This window comes from Nelumbo lutea, chromosome 6 (genome assembly GCF_056320005.1).
Source record: "Nelumbo lutea isolate HS-2025 chromosome 6, American lotus-T2T, whole genome shotgun sequence".
NCBI classification, from domain to species: domain Eukaryota; kingdom Viridiplantae; phylum Streptophyta; class Magnoliopsida; order Proteales; family Nelumbonaceae; genus Nelumbo; species Nelumbo lutea.
This window is the reverse complement of record NC_142689.1, coordinates 8211932-8224545: the sequence shown is the minus strand read 5'-3', so window position 1 is coordinate 8224545 and position 12614 is coordinate 8211932. Positions and strand designations below refer to the sequence as shown.

Here is a 12614-nt window from a genome sequence, read left to right as displayed (position 1 = left end):
AGGATATACCTCTAGTCCACAGTTTGGACTTTGGAGAGGAGAAGAAGAGCAAAACCCATATATAATAACTACTAACTAGGAAGTAGGAACTAACTACTAACTATTAAGTCGGATCGGTTTGGGTCGGTTTTGGTTTTCTTGTGTGAAAACCGAAACCGACCTGAACCATCGGTTTATGATGTTTTATAACCCGAAACCGATTGGTGCTGGAGATAACCCGGCCAACTCGGGTTGGGTTGGTCCGGGTTGATCGGTTTGGGCCTTCTTATGAACAACCCTACTAATGCTAGGTTAGCAGCTACTACGACAACAAATTGGGCCACATGGGCCTGTCCAATATCAATCCAAATGGGCAGGGACTGAGCCTAGGCCTGGTTTTAGGCCGACACTTTTTTTTTTTTTTTAATGGGTTACTTGGAAAGCATTAAAATGCTTAGCTTAATTGTTAAATTAAATCACCAGTTCACCACATTGTATTTGGTTGAAGCATGGTTTTTAAAAACGAACCGGTGACCGAACTAGTTAGGGGCCCGGTTATCAGTTTGAACAGTTTGACCATTTGACCCGAATGGCCAGCCTGTTTTGACAAAAAAAATTAAAAAAATGAAAAACGGTCAAAATCGTTCGAATGATTAATCAACCGGTTCAGCGGTTTATTGGCCAAAATCAACGGTTTTGAGGAAAAAGATGGTTTTAGGGGAAAACGATTCCCGGTTTTTCCGGTCCGACCGTCCGGCCCGGTCTGATTTTAAAAACCATAGGTTGAAGAGTTCATATCTGCGCCCATAGAGCACACCCTACATACCCATCTCAGCGTGTATTGGAAACATCTCCCTTATTTGTCATTGAAAAATGTTCCCAATACAAGGTTGAGATGTGCTGTGAGGCGCAGATGTAAATTCTTTATTAAAATCTTCACATCTGCAAACTGAAATGAAATGATTCCATTGTTGTTATCATTTCTACTTAGGGGTGCAATTCGGGTCGGCCCAAGTTAATATTTTACACTGCCTTGAGTTTGGGCTTTTCGTTCAGGCCCATTGAAGTTTTGACAAACCCTAACCCGTCCAAGTTGCACCCCTATTTTCAGACTCATTTCTAGCAATGGTGATGTGGAGTCCTTCCGTGTTTTCTGTTTCTTAAGTTCGTTTCCTTTCTCATCTCATTAACACTAGCTGACTTGTTACATCAATTGGGGGGCCTTTGGAAAACCATGGCTCGTGGCTTAATACACTCACAAATGGATCCAACCTGCCAGACCCACAGCCAGCTTGCTTAAGTACTGTAAATCTTTACAGAGAGGCCTCGTATTGTCCTCTTCCCCGCCTACCACCTGCTCCATCATGAGCTGAAACATCAAACAACAAAGTTCGGATCTGCTACGCGAAAAATGAGTTACATAGCCAATCACGAGTGAATATGCCAATATTCCATATATATGGACCACACAGGTTCGGATCTATAACAATCTTCCATATGAGTCACATACATATAAAACACTGGCGTGTTCATATATGAATGGTTTAATGCTTAATAAATCATGATAGTATATTTGTAATTTTTCAAGTGTACATCCGAGGGCTAGAATCTAATAGATTTCATTTGTTCTTGTATAACCTCTCTCAATGTCATAAAAAAATAAAATAAAATAAAACTTGTCTTTCACACACTTATTTTTGTCCATCTGCAAGAAAAACATATTGTGACAATGTAACCGTTTGGTTGGTTAAAGAGAGAGCTAAATAGTGTAATGATGTGATCCAAATCCTTAGATGTAACTTGCAAATTAACTTGAATTGACAAAGCAAATCACTACATGGAATGAGTGGATAGTGATTAGATCGTCCGCATTTTTTCCATCTCGACTAACCCTAGTAAAAGCCAATGTTCTCAACCTGTAGTTGAACCATTCACTCTCACCCCTGCTAGTCTTTTGGGTCAATTTAGTCTCAACGACCCAGTGACCTGTTGGATTAACTGCTGCCATTTGATCCGGGCATGGGTTAGACAAAAAAAATACCCATTTAACACATTAATTTTTTGTTTAATGCAATGAATGCATAATATTAGAAATATAATATCTTCTACAAAATTTCTGTAATTTTATCTTTTTTTTATATATTTTTATTATTTGATTTATGTCATTACAGTTGATCCGTTTAACCTAGATGGTTGAACAATCGACCCATCACCTGGAGGGAAAAGTTTTTTTTTTTTTTTTTTTAATTTTGAGTCATTTTTTAAAACATTGATAGAATCAAGAAATTAAAGAAGCAAGCTCTATGACCATGACAAGTTTGGAATGCCGAAAATTAGGTGATTGGTTCATGAGTTTAACCATGGTGCATGAAATTTGAAAACCACATGGAATCATGCTTTCATCGAAGCATTTGAACATATGTACAGATTTGTCATCATGAAAAGGGAAATAAACTCATCATGAATATATTTTTTTTATAGATTTAATTTTCATTGAAATTATTGCAAAAATTAGTCTATTTGTATAACAGAATAATCCCCACCCTTTTCATTTATGTACTTCCCATAGCAATCCATGAAGGACTCATTTCAAACGTGCTTATTAAAAAGCAAATTAAATTAAATTCTCATGGTTTCTACTTTTTACTTTCTACACACCCCTTAAAAAACCAACCAAGCTAGATAATTAATTGCTTCAAAGTTCAAAGCTTGGGGCCTGTCTATATCAGAATTTTGACCCACTGACTGTTTTAACTAATACAAGCTAACTTCTTAAGATTTTTTATCAAAGCTTTAAGAGAGAGAGAGAGAGATGAATTGTAGGTAGGGTGACCACCATACATGGGCCAATGTCAATGGGCCATCTCCTTACTAGCTAGCTGCTGCTTTCATGTATTTCGATATTTCACGCAAAGTGGGGCACATGCGTGGCTTATCACCACCTCCAAAACGTGCACATAACGAACACTAGAAGCCTTAGGCAAACACCACTCTAGTCTTTATTGTGGCTTACTCACTAAGCCAGTAAGCCTCAGTCTTTCACTACTCATTCACATGAAGACACTTCACTCTCTCTTCAGACAGCTAAATATTGCTATAGCAAGTTCACCCAATTATATAATTAGGTGCAAGCAGCTTTCTCTTGATTTGTTAATCTTAACCTTATTGAGTGTTTGATATTTATCTCCCACAGTCCCTACTTTGTGACATTGACATCTTAATAGCCTGGAACACACAAGCCCATGTGAAAACCAGTCTTTTTTTTTTTAGGTAATTAGACCACCCCGATTTTGAAAGCTCCGCCAAACCAAAAATACTTGGTGGGGTTTCACTTCACTGTTTCTGGGCGATCGCCGGCCGGCAGGCCGTGGAATTAAATCAACATATATGAGATGAGCATTTTGGTTGAGTAAGTAAAGGGGATGGGATGAAATGGGTTAATCGGTTAAGGCAAGTAACATGCAAGTGAAGTGGATGTGAGATGGATATTGGATAGGGTGATAGAGCTAGCCGGAGAGAAAATGATGAAGTGGACGGCTATATAATAAATATAAAGGCAAAAGAGAACAGAAAAGAAAACTTCCAAGTGTGTAGATATAGAAAAGAATACAGGTGTTTCCCATCGGTTTATTCTTGTCATCTAATGAAACAGACGAGGAGAGGGGGATTTAGCTTTCTTGTAAACCAAACAAGGGAACCTAATCCACGACTTTTGGTGGTGGAAAATCCAAGAAGCTATCTCTCTCTTGAGTGTCACACATGGATGAAAGAACAAAAAGAAATTAAAAGAAAAGATGCTCCGTCACTGGTTCACTTTTCGTGAATCACAGGCAGGCCACCATGAAAATGAACCACTACTTGCTTACTTACCCAAAGAATTCAGCTATATAGACAAGTTGAAGCTGGAAGATTAAAATTTGACAAGAAGAAAAAATTTATATGAATATAAATAGAAAAAATCCAAAGAATCGATAATATATGTTGAATAATTATGAATGGGTAATAAGAAGAACAAGAATAAGAATCCTGTTAATAATTCACATTGATGATCCGGTTTCCAGATCATGGGTCGAGGAACAAAGAGACTAGCTAGCTAGAGAGGGGGCTCTGGGATGCTTTTTCTTCCTTGCTTGCTAGAGCTAGCTAGTAATGGCAATCCACCAAGGCCGAGGCCGAGAATAACAGTGAAGGCTGTTGCTTCGACGAGAAGGGGAATTTGGGTTCCCGGTGATCGACGTCTTCTGTTGGCGCCGGGAGGTTGAGATCCAAATCCAATGACAATACGTTCGTCGTCCTTGGCTTCTTGGCTTCTGGAGAGTCAGGACTCGTGGTGATTGTGGTGGCTGTTGTAGGAGCGCTTCTGTGTCGCCTCATGTGGCCTCCCAAAGCCTGGCCGGACGAGAATTCTGAGCCACAGATGGAACACTCATGGACCCTCGACTTGTTTCCATATACAGAAGCTTTGTTGCCTGCTATCTGGAGATGAAGGTGTGGGCTGCTGTTAACGTTGTTGAGTTGGGCTTCATCTTCCTCCGGCGAGGACACCAGTAACGCCTTCTTTTCTTCTGCAGCCATAGCCTTAGGCTTCTTGTGGCTTGCCCTGTGCCCACCTAGCGCTTGGAACGAAGGGAAGCAGCGGTTACATGTCTTGCACTCATAGACGTAGAAGCCTGCCTTGCCGCTGATCGTCGTTGCCGCCTCGGAAAATCTTCGGCTACTAATCCTCATCTCCATCCCACCACCTTCCTCAATTCGCTTTGGACTGTCCCGGCTGTGTCCCTGAGCTAGGAGAATTAGACAATTGGCCATGTCCTCTTCTTCCTCGGTGCTCTCTGCGAATTCCGCCGAGGTGGTCGGTGAATGAAAGGCACCATCATCTCCACCACCTGCACCACCATCTCCTCCTCCTCCTCCTCCTCCACTCGAAGAGCTAGTAGCCATGGCAACGGCGGAGAACGGGGACGGTGGTCGCTGGCGCTTGGTACGCTTACCCTTGACAACGTGAGTACTGTGCTGATCATTAGACCCCACGACTTCCTCTGCAACTTCCATGTCCCTCTCCATCCAACACCACCACCACCACTGCTCAACCCCGAAATTTAATCAAAAGCTTACAGAAGAATGAAGCGAGGAGGCTGAGATGAGAAAAGAAGAGCAACCAACCAGTCAGAAGCTAAATAGAGAGAAAGAAATTAACAGAGAGGGAGGGAGGAAAGGGAAGAAAGGTGATGGAGGAAGCGAGGTGGGAGGGTGGGCGTCACTATTTATAGTGAATGTGAGAGTAGTCAAAGCCGCCCCGTGAACAGTAACCATGAATTATCCCGTCGACCTTTCTTCCTTTGCGTTTCTAACCTTGGAACTTAATACATATATAGACTAAAGAGCCTGAGACTGTATGTGGGCGTCTGTCCTAAAAAAACATTTGAGAGAGAGACGGAGAGAGTAAAAATAGGTGGAGAAATTACAGAGGTGACTGGTGAGGAGTAACTCCTAACTAAAGCAAAGAGAGAGAGAGAGAGAGAGAGAGAGAGAGAGAGAGAGTGCAATAATACAACGTTGTAACTGAAAACAGGCAAATTTAGGGAATTCTGGAAACAGTTGTCTAAGGTTTGTTAACGTTTCCTGAGTCCGTTTCACACTCCCTTTCTCACACTTTGCCAAACGAAGTCATGTAATATAAACTATTGAATTGCACGATAAAAGCATGTTTTCTCATTCACTCATCTTCTCTCGCAGTAATATAATTAATATTGAGAGAGAGAGAGAGAGAGAGAGAGAGAGAGAGAGAGAGAGAGAGAGGTATGCGAGGAAACGAGTGAGATTCGGTTGGCTTTCAAGCAAACCCATTCCTTTTTCTCAACGATTCTCTCAAGAGGATTGGATTGCAAGCCTGGAACCACGGAATTTGCGCTTCTCCCTTTCTTTTTAATTTTTCTTTTTTCTATTTCTATATATATATATATATATATATATATTTTTTTTATACTTTTCTTACTCATACAATTCTGTTACATTTTAACTACCTAAGTAGCCTGTCTTTGCTTCTTACAACATACAAACCTAATTGAATTAATTAATCAATTGATTAACTGTTAATTAATTAATTACCCACAAAGCACTTTTTTTATCTATTTGAATTGTGAATGAGAATCCAATCAATCAGTTCATGTGCTGTTGGATGAGGATGACCCAGATCAGACCCACTTCATGATTTTTTTTAGTACAAATCTCATAAAATTCACCCATTTACATATTTACCCAATCCAAGATTCAAGCTAACTAAGGAGCTTAATTAATATCTGGTTCATTGGGTGGTCTGATTGCTGACCCGCTTAACCACTTGTGGCTAGGCGCTCTTCTAACTTTTGGCCTTTTGGTCTTTGAGAGAGAGAGAGATATCTTGCACATGTAAGAAAAGGAAAAAAAACAAAATAATCGTTGATCGTTGATACCCAAAAAATGAGGCAATTTATGAGCCAAACTGGTGTTATTGGGTAAAAAAAAACCATTTTTTTATTTGGTTCTCGTGACACGATGGAAAATGCAGACAAAAAGGGGGTACTAAGTAGTGGCTACACTACAGTTTAGTTACTATGGTTACTCCTTTCTTTGTCTTTCTTTATCTAATTATCGTGATATATTGAATTATTTATGTGGAAGTAAAATATATATCCCGAGATATTGAAAGAAAAAATAATGGACAAGTGATTGGAACTATTCTGATCATTTTGATGGGCACTCACCCTTAAAAAGACAACCAATTGATGGAATACCAGCCATTGGATCCAATGGTAATTTGAGAAAAGTAAACTTGGTAGTGTTTACAACAAAAACAAATCTGGCTATGGACCATTTTGATGGGTCGACAGCCCATCATCCTATAGAGAGAGAGAGAGAGAGAGAGAGAGAGAGAGAGAGAGAGAGAGAGAGAGAGAGAGATTAGGGAGGCAAGTCAAGGGATGAGAGGGTTAAGGAGGGCAGATTCTTGGCGTAACGAATTGTTTTGGTTGGTTGTGTGAAGCACGAAAACGTAATGGGCAACGCCAGCACTAGAAGTAGGTGGTGGGGAAGTAAAGCATCCTTGCTTGTATGGGTTGGTGGACAGAACAAACACAGAATGCCTCCTACTCCCTCTTTACTCTTCCTCTTCTCCTTCTCTCTAAATTACCACAAGCTTTACAACTATAATATCTTATATTATATTACATTATATTTAGTGTGGATAGATCACTAAATTCACTATCTAGAAGTGATTGAGAACAAATATGAGAGAGAGAAAGAGAGATTCAGTAGCTTATGAGTCACTCATGAGAACATGCTTGTTGCAACCAGCAGCTCAAAAAAATACAAAACAATTCCACCTCATCATCAAAACAGAGTATTTGAGACAACCCATCCAGGGGTCCTCCATTTTTTGGTCAATGGTTTATCTTAAGTGATATAATACAGCTTAAGCCAATGGTGTGAGAACCATAGATTAATTATTTGACAAATATGTGATGTGGGTCCCCATCCCATGTGGCATGTATCTACAAGGCAAAATGTTCATCACAACTCAATAATCCTAGCCATTGGATAGATCTAATATGGATACATATATATCATCCCTCCAATCAATAAGGCCCACCCAGTACTGGGGCCGGCCCATGGAAGTAGACTTCCCCTTGGCTAAGGACGAAACCATCTTTCAGAGTTCCAATCATTTAGAAGCTTTCTTTCTTTCTTTCTTTTTTCTTATTATGCCTTCTTTAATAGAAAAATAAAAAAATAAAAAACCAGTGAGAGAACAAATTGGGTGGCGTGGAGTAGGAGTCAATGCTCCAAAGTCCTTCAGTTTCTTCTTAAAAAAATTAAAAGAAGAAAGAAGAAGAAGAAGGCAGAAGTGTAGAAGCTAATGGGTTATGACCACTAACAGCCAGAGATAGAAATCAAACTATTCCTTCCGTCATGGAGTGTGACTGGAATAATAATCCCACAAGCAAAATAATAAAATAAAGTATAACAAACACATAGAACTCTTGTGGGTAGGAGTTGTTTGTTACTGATTCCTTAGCTTTTATTTTATTTTCTATTGAGAGAGAGAGAGATAGAGAGAGGAAATGGGTAACAAGTAGTGGTAGTAGTGATGTGTTTGAGTAGCACTTTGGAAGTTGTAAGTAACAAATGCAGATAGAGGAAAGGAAAAAATAAAAGTGGCGTCGAGAGCTCCTTTTGAAGACAATGACTTTATGCCTACTCCCACCCAAAATTAGGTTTGCACCTCCCTTTTAGATCTATGTACTTGTACCTCTCACAATTGCCTCGTGAATTAACTCTTCTATCCACCCTTTGTCTCCTGACTTCGGTCACTTGCTGCTAGTGACTGTATATGTGTGTGTGTCTCTACAGAAATGGAACCACGACAGATGGGCTGGGTCTGTTGTTAGGTTTTTCCATTCATTAATATGAAAAAAAGGGTACTTGGCTTCATGTGAGGGCCACTTGGGCAATGTCGCGCCCCGTCGCAATTGACACGTTAGCATATACGGCATTTAGGAACTTGTCTCATTCGCTTAGGGGTCATTCGATAACAGCTGAAGTGGCTGAATCGAAAAAAGCCTTTTGTTTTGTCTTTTAGTGAATAAGTTTTTTAAGGAGATTGTGGTATACCCTTGAATATTCTATCAATTGATTATGTTACTTATTAAAAAAAAAACGAAGTCGTTCAATACAGCAACTTCAGCTGCTACCAAACAGCTCCCCCTTGGTCATTAACTGCACAAGTGGAAGGTGAGGAGTGTCAAAAGAAAGCCTAGAATAGTACTGTTTGGTTCTTCACCTGTCAAATAACTAACACATCAACGGGCTAACTGCACTTCATGAAAGCATGAGGAGACAGGAAGAAAAGGAAAGGCCATCTATTGTCTCAGCAATAAAAGTTGTTGCGTTTTCTGAGAATTAGATCACTGATAGACTGTTTACCTAATGAAATTGGCTGCGAATGTAACTTAGTTACTTGCTAAAACAATCCGACAAGAATTGGGATCCTAACTCGCTCGTTGTCTACTAATAATAATGTGTGAAGTTTGTACACAAATTAAGCCTTACATCACCTATGTAGTCATACCAAGGTTCTAAATATTAATATTGGTGTTTTTTTATGTTTTATTTATTTTTTTTTCAAAATCGATTTAAGTTTTGATTATCCTTTAAACCATAATCTAACCCGATACAACGCCTATAGGATGTACCAGAAAGGGCCCGATACAATATATATCAGTCAATACAGGCTGATACGTAACGAAAATTTAAACTTTTGAACCTTGGTCCATACCATCAAGCGGCGAGTTTCTAACTTCTAACCCCATTAACTCGTCAAGTTACCAAGGTAATTAAGCAACTCTCTGGACTGACCAAAGTGCCGTGTACTGACCAGATATGAAATCCATTTAAGTAATATATCTTCAACTCTTCCCTTGCGAGGATTATATCGTCAGAAGCAGAACATAGACGCTAATTCCTATACTTGTGTGACTTCATTCATGTGGTCATGGCTCAACTTTTAAATGTAGCCAACCAACAGTGCTGAGACTAGTCTAAGTAGTGGTGATTAGATGAATTCAACATTTGGGAATTGACCCTTTCGTGTCGCATAGGATTTTCAACTTCTACTTCTACTCCTCTTTCAATGCTTTGGGGCAGCCAATTAATATCACTCCCGTCTACGTATTAACAAGGAGAGAGAGAGAGACGTGAGAACATGGGAACTCATAGTTGGTGGGGGTAAGAATCTAAAGTACGACTATGATCAGATTACAATCTGATTAGTGGTTACTGGGCACAAGTAATTAAGCACTGCAAATCCAAAGCAAGGAATGTGGGCAGCTCATTTTGTTGCTTGCCAATCAAGGAATGTGGGCAAAATTATAGAACAGGTTTTTAATTAGTTAGGTTGAATTGTGGTTTAGAGGTTTAGTAATCAATAATCAAACATGTCATTCAGCCATTAGTTTGTCAATTAGGCTATGTTTGATTTGAAGGAAAAAAGTAGGGAAATTTTTAAAAATCTTGTATAGGTTTCCTTACCTTTCCCTTCCTTTCCCTACATTTTTCTTCAAATCAAACATAGCCTTAAGGAGGGACAGATTAGGCAAACTCCATGGTATGCCGGCGGAGTTCATGTAGGTGCCGCCCCACAGTACATCAGACTTATGTATTGGGAACATTTCCTAGTGATTAGTACGGAATCAGATGTTCCCAATGCATGCTGAGATGTGCATGTGGGGTACAGCCTTGTGGGTCGCTAATGTGTATCTCATGCCTGTGAGCCTTGCATGCAGCCTGTTGCTAGCATAGCACCTAACCTTGTGTGGAGTCTGGATCAATTCCCCACAATGTAAGAATTGGGATTTGCTCCTCATAGATAGCGCATCTCACACTGACCTCAGCTCAGAGCCCCATCACACTGTGGACTGGAAACATCTCTCCATGAATAACAACACAAAGTATTGGGACACATTATGAGGTTGGTGTGAAGAACCGATCCAAATTTTCAGACAATACTCACACTCTATCCACAAGGCCTTGGAGGGTTAGAGCCGCACATCTGGAATCAGTCCCCATCAATGACAACATACAAGCACACAGCATATTCTAGGTGTGTGACTGTAGTGTCTGTGGGTAGCTAATGTCGATCCAATCACACTATGTGGGCCAAAACCACATCAAAAAGCAATGGGATTCTCTGCCTATGAATTTGGAGATATTCTCAATGTATGACTGGATGCTATCTAAGCGTAGTTTTTTATTGTAGGAGATCTGGGTCCTATCAAAATACCCACCAAAAAAGAAAGTAATTAAGCCGTTGAGAATTTCACAGCCTACTTAATCAGCTGTAACCGAACAGCCTCTTACTCTGATGAGTTGATTGACCCAAAAAAGCCGTGGTTCATGTGCTGCAACAGTGATATCCCCCACCAAAGGAACAACGGACGGCAGAACCAATCTGCCTTAGATCAGAAGAATGTTCCCAACCCAGGCTCCCCATGGCAGTCGGCCCACAGTTAGCTTACTAACCACGACCCACTTGCCTACCGGAAAGAAAAGCTAACCGCATCAACCCCAATTTTTTGATTTTTCTAATCATCAACAAACAAACAATGCTTCTTCTACTCCCATAGTCAATGCTGAGAATGTCAAAATCCACTCCACGGTCTCTTGCGTCAGAATCTAGGAAATGATATTTTTCAGAACTCAACTACTTCTCTTATGTTAGAGTTAGAGACATGGCAAATTGCATCTTTGGTGAGGTGTGTTTGTTGGTCCGACTAATGCCTAACGGTCATATCATATATCCACCCACCTGCGGCCTGCGGCCTGCGTCTGGCCCAGTACATCATCATCATCATCCAGGCCATCCAATTGGTCACCCACGCCTCATCTGGGCATGGCGTAAAGTCGATCGAATCTTTGTTTTCTACTCGAGAAACTAAGTACTACAGTTAACAAGTACACCAATTGGAAGAGAAAGCTAACTTCACTCAACCTGTTTAGTGTTTCCCTTTACGGTCACGTTGCGAGCTCTTTTCCAGCTTTTGGCTGCTTTGCTTAAGCTACGTTATGAGCCTTGCTCGCTCCTTCATACATGAATCTGGCCCATTCCATTTTATATAGGCCGCTATGTATTTCCATTTTTCAAAGCCTCTGCCCACAGTGGCGCCGTGATATCCACCGGGCTGTAATCCATCCGTCCACGGGTGAGTTACCCTAGCAATGACACCACAAATGTTGTCTGTGGCGTTATGTACCGCACTCGCAGGGACACCGAAGACAGGCCAGTCTATTCTTTTGGATAGACAAATCTCTTGAAAAATGAGTTTGGATTTCGTAAAAAAATAAACTGAGTAGAGACAAATAACGCTTTAAAGACAGTATCTTCTATTTTAAAGTTTTCCTTCAAAATTTTTCGCAAAAATTTAGGTACCAGGGGTTGAGGACAATCAGATCAGAAGCAATTCAAACCCATACTATCTCCTAATAGAAGGAAGAATCACAAACCGGGAGCTCGTAAATCTGCTACACCACTAGAGTAAAATACTAAAATTAGATAGTTCAATGAACTAGCCATTGGAGAGGGGGTCTGCTTGTTATTTGGGTGTCGTATGTCTGAGCATGCTATTCCTGTGCAATTCATCTTCTCAGCACACCTCTTCCTTCCACTCTAGGACTGTTGCTCCTAGTGGAAGCAATAATGGCAACATTTTCTTTAATATCTTAATCCTAGTCAGTAGTCACGCACTCACGCCTAATCCATCACCTCGACTGACTGTCTAAAGCTTCGCCATCCATTCGCATGCCATGCCACCATCATCCGAATTCCCAAGACTTGCCGGTTAACCCCCCCAGAACAAGTTGCATTGACCAAAATACCATGTAATTCAGTTGATAGGAAAATTGTCAGCTATGCTACTCCTAATGATAACCATTTGGACAGGGGGAAAGTAGTGAGAAAGAGAGGAAGAATGACGAAGACCCAACATCATTTATACATTTCTCACAGAGTCAATTCAAAAGCACCACCCAAGCTCTATAGTATCGCCGGATAGATCTTATCTTTATCCGTATTGAACTTCGATTGGTGGCAACAGCCATGAAAG

At 40.4% G+C, this 12614-nt stretch overlaps 1 pseudogene across 1 annotated transcript; it reads right to left on the bottom strand.

Annotated features, from left to right (window-relative positions):
- Positions 1–3895: 3895 nt before the first annotated feature.
- Positions 3896–5693, bottom strand: LOC148847160 (zinc finger protein ZAT5 pseudogene; annotated as a pseudogene). The gene has a single exon (XR_016100955.1). The product of XR_016100955.1 is annotated as a zinc finger protein ZAT5 pseudogene (transcript).
- Positions 5694–12614: the final 6921 nt, after the last annotated feature.